Below are 4,579 nucleotides of genomic sequence, written 5' to 3' on the forward strand. Positions count from 1 at the left end.
GATAGGGAGAAGAGATTAAAACTTCATTTGTCTAAATAATTCTTTACTGGTTTTCTATTAGACTTCACTGGGGAATTTGGTGATACAATTCCTTTCATGTCTGCCCGTCTACATGTTTATTGTTCTAACCTCAAATGAACAGGCTTATTTATTCCCTTTTTCACTATCTGATGGCCAGACATAACATCTTATTGTTTTGCACTTGTTTCTGAAGTAAACTGCAGGATTAATTCATTGGGGACCACACATTGTTAGTGTAATTATGTTGACAGAAATGTCATCATCATGCTTCAGGCTTGAACTTTCATCTTTACTGATTAGGTCTCTCCACAAAGAATAAAATCTGATCATCTACATTTTCTTTAGCTTTTGTGATTGAACTTTTATATCTTTTGATCTTCTACACATCAGCTTTCTAGTTCTTCCATTGAAAGCAATAAAACTACTCTAGCAATTTCAAATCATTTGAACTTTTATAGGGTATTTATGAAGACAACCAAAAAATGGGCTCAGAAAAAAGCAGATGGCCTGACTAACTGGGAAGTTCAATAAGAGAGAAAAAGAAAGACAACTGAAGTTTACCCAACCTAAGTGGGAGGATTTGAAGGAGGAACAAAAAAGGAGCCAACTCCAAAGTCATGAATTTGAAAGAGAGTAAATTGGGGGCTAAGGAGAAATGTGTGGGGCTTGAAGGAGGAGAAGGAAGATGTAATAATTCTATTTTAATGTATATTTAATTGTAGTTTATAGATTATTTTGAATAAATAATAATATATTATATTATTTTATGTAATTAATATACATAAAATTTATTTGTATTAAATTCTGTTCATATTTAATTAATATAATAATAAACATTTTACTTGTTTAATTTATATTTAATAAATATTTAAATATTAAAATAATTATATTTAATTTAAAACTTGCATATTAAAACTGTGATTTAATTTTATCATCATTAGTAGTAGTATTTTGGTTGTGTAGCTCAATGTTCTTAGTATTACATAAATTAATTTAAAAAATATTGCATTTATAAAATGTAATAAAATTTTGATATTTTTCTACAACTCTACATTTAAAAAAAATTCTCTAGAAAAACATTAATATTATATGTTAGTTATTATTTTGTTTTCTTCCTCTAACATTTACAGTTTTAGTCCTTACATGAGTTATTACGTTGTAAAATAAAACTAATAACCTGATGATTGATGCAATGTTCTTGTTTCTAATTTTAATTTTTGTTTGGTAACACATTATTGATTATGTATTGGTTGTTGTAATCTCATATATATGTTTTATCATATTTAGAAATGTCCTTTTTTATCACTAGACTTGAATTACTATTTTAAAATTAGGATGAGATACTGAAATTCAACTTTATTTAAAAATTTGAATTTATTAAAAGATTTTGAATTTTATGAAATGTTTGCAGTATATTGAGAGTATATTTTTCCTTATTTATGATACTGTGTATCATTATCATTTTTTAAGTAAATTACCCATCTACTCTTGAGATTAAAGTCTTCCTTATTAAGACGTTTTAGTAGGGACATTGGCTGTTCAAATTCCACTGCTGTGTTTGGCTCAGTATTAGAAGTAAACTATGTTTATAATTTTATTGTATCTATTTTGGTACATTGTAGTTTCAGAATTTTATTTGGTTTTCAATAAACTAAGACAATCTTTCTATTTATTTTTCCTGTATGCTAAAAAAAAAGTTTACTCTGACATTTTTAATATATTGGATCAATAGGGTTTTTTGCTGTGGACTTATTCTGTAAATGACAGAATCTCGAGCTATATTCCAAAAGAGGGAAGAAAGTCAAATCTACCTCCCTGACCCAATGGTGAGCATCAAAACTTTCTAGATATTGACAAATGTCTGTTAGCAAAGAAAAAAATAGCTTCTGGCTAAAATCTGTTATGTGCTTTAGCAATAGTTTCATGTTTATCAAAATTTCCCTCTGGTATCCTCCAGGAAAGGCATTTTTTTTTCATGGAATAGCAAGGAGTTCACAAGTTATAAGGATTTTATGATGCCATCATTCTGTTATAGCACTACAGTAGGATCCTAGAATATCTGTTTAAAACATTCATACTTTATTGATGAAGAAATTATAACCCAGAAGTTTTAAAGGGCATAATCTGCAATTACTTAATGATTTTTCTACAAGATTAAAGCAAACATGCTGTGGTAAGAAGATAAAATGTACAGAAATCATGAAAATCAAGACCTATTGACACAGACATTAACAAGTATATTAACTCAGAGGTTTATCTGTAGATGAAGTTACAAGTCTCTACTTTTGACCGATGAAAGATTTCCTTACTTTTTTGACAATAAGGGGCGTTATGTAGAGGGATATTAATCTAGCATCATGGCTACCCTGACAAGGGATTTCATCCAAAGATTCTAAGTCTATGTGATCAGGCTGGAATACAGACACAACCTTAGTACACATCTTTAATCCCAAACAGTCTAGGTAAGGTTAATTTTTAGAAGGAAGCAGCCATGTTTGAAAGTAATGTCTAATCCAGGGCAGAAAAAATGACAAATCAAAGAAAGATTTGACAGAATATGGTAGGAAAGGATACTGCCAACACTCACCAGAAGAGCACAGGAAAGAGAGGTGACTTAAGAGAGCAGCACACAGAGAGAGCAAGGAACCATAAATTAGAAAAAAAAAAAATGCCAGATTTATTTTGAGGCCAAGCAGAGCAATTCAGTGAGAAGATGAGAGAAGCCAGTTTGAACCAGTCAGCTTGGAGAGGTGTTTGATCCAGAACAGGTGAGTTGAACCAACTGGCCAGAGTTCAGAAAGAACTAGAAATGGTGAGTTTATTCAGAAGTTTCATATAATTTCATATAATTTGGAACATATACACTAAAGCAATACTTAAAAATGGCTTACTCAGGAGAGATAAAAGTCTAAATATTTTGAAGACTATAGTGAGAGAGAATAACAATGTACTATAGATTCTTTTTTTCCTATTAATCATTCTATTCACTTACATCTAAAATGATATCCCACTTGCTGGTTACCCTTCAGTCAACACACCCATCCCATAATATCCCACTTCTCAGTTACCCCTCCACCAACTCCCCATTCCAAATCTTCCCTCCCTCCTCCCCTTTGCCTTTTGAGGGTTTTCCCCCACCCACCCACACTCTCCCACCACAGGCTCTAGCATACCCCTGCACTGGGGCATCAAACCTCCCTGGGACCAAGGGTCTCCCCTCCCACTGCTGTCAGCTAAGGCCATCCTCTGCTACATAAGTATCTGGAGCCATGATCCTTTCAGGGATACTCCTTGGTTGATGATCTAGACTTGGGGAAAACTGGGTGGTCAGACCAACCTATGTTGTTCTTGCAATGGGGTAGTGATCCCCCTCAGGCCCTCCAGTCCTTCCACCAGCTCCCCCACCAGGTTCCCTGAGTTCAGCCTGGTGGTTGGCTTCAAACATCCACATCTGCATTGGTCAGTTACTGGCTGGACATCTCAAGGAACCACCACTAGGTTCCTGTCGGCAAGCTCTTCTTGACCATGGCAACAGTGTTGGGTTTGGTGTCTGCAGACATGATGGATCCCCAGGTAGGGCAGTCCTTGGTTGGTTCCTCCTTCAATCTCTGTTCCATTTTTTGTCCCTGTTCTTCCCTTCTATAGGCACATTTCTGGGTTAGAAACTTTGAGATAGGTGGGTGGCCCCAGCCCTTGACCAGAGGCTGTGCCTATTTACAGTAGGTGGTCTCAACAGGTTCTGTCTTCCTCTTCTCTGGGCATTACAGCTAAAGTAATCCCTGTTGGGTCCTGGGAGCCTCATGTTTCCCTGGTGTCTGGGATCCTCCAGTGGCTAACTCAAGTTCCTCATCTCCCCTGCTACATATTTTTGTTTGATTTCCTGACTCTCTGTATCACTTTCATATCTCCTCCAGTTCCTAAAACTGCCTGCCTTATTTCCTCCATCTCCACTCTTTCTCCCAAGTCCCCTTCTCCTTCCACCTTGCATAATCGTCCTGCGCGCCCCCCCCCAACCCCTTCTATGCTTCATGTGGTCTATGGTATTGTGGGCATTGGGAGCTTATTGGCCAATATCCACTTATCAATGGATATATATTATGTGTGTTCTTTTGTGTCTGGGTTACCTCACTCGGGATGATACTTTCTAATTCCATTCATTTGCCTGCAAATTTCAAAAGGCTAGAATAAAGGGTTGTGTTTTTTTAAAAATGTAAATGTGCTCATCTTGAAGATAACTCTCAATGGCACCTCATAAAAATGTATAATTGTTTTGCCAATTGAAACTTTTTGTGATAAGCTATCATGTTAAAATGAACAGCGAAGGGCTTCATGGCAACTAGAATGTCTTAGTCAGGGTTTCTATTCCTGCACAAACATCATGACCAAGAAGCAAGTTAGGGAGGAAAGGGTTTATTCAGCTTACACTTCCATACTGGTGTTCATCACCAAAGGAAGTCAGGACTGGAACTCAAGTAGGTCAGAAAGCAGGAGCTGATGCAGAGGCCATGGAGGGATGTTCTTTACTGGCTTGCCTCCCCTGGCTTACCCAGCCTACTCT

Source organism: Mus caroli, chromosome 5, assembly GCF_900094665.2.
Source record: "Mus caroli chromosome 5, CAROLI_EIJ_v1.1, whole genome shotgun sequence".
In the NCBI taxonomy this organism is placed as follows: Eukaryota; Metazoa; Chordata; class Mammalia; order Rodentia; family Muridae; genus Mus; species Mus caroli.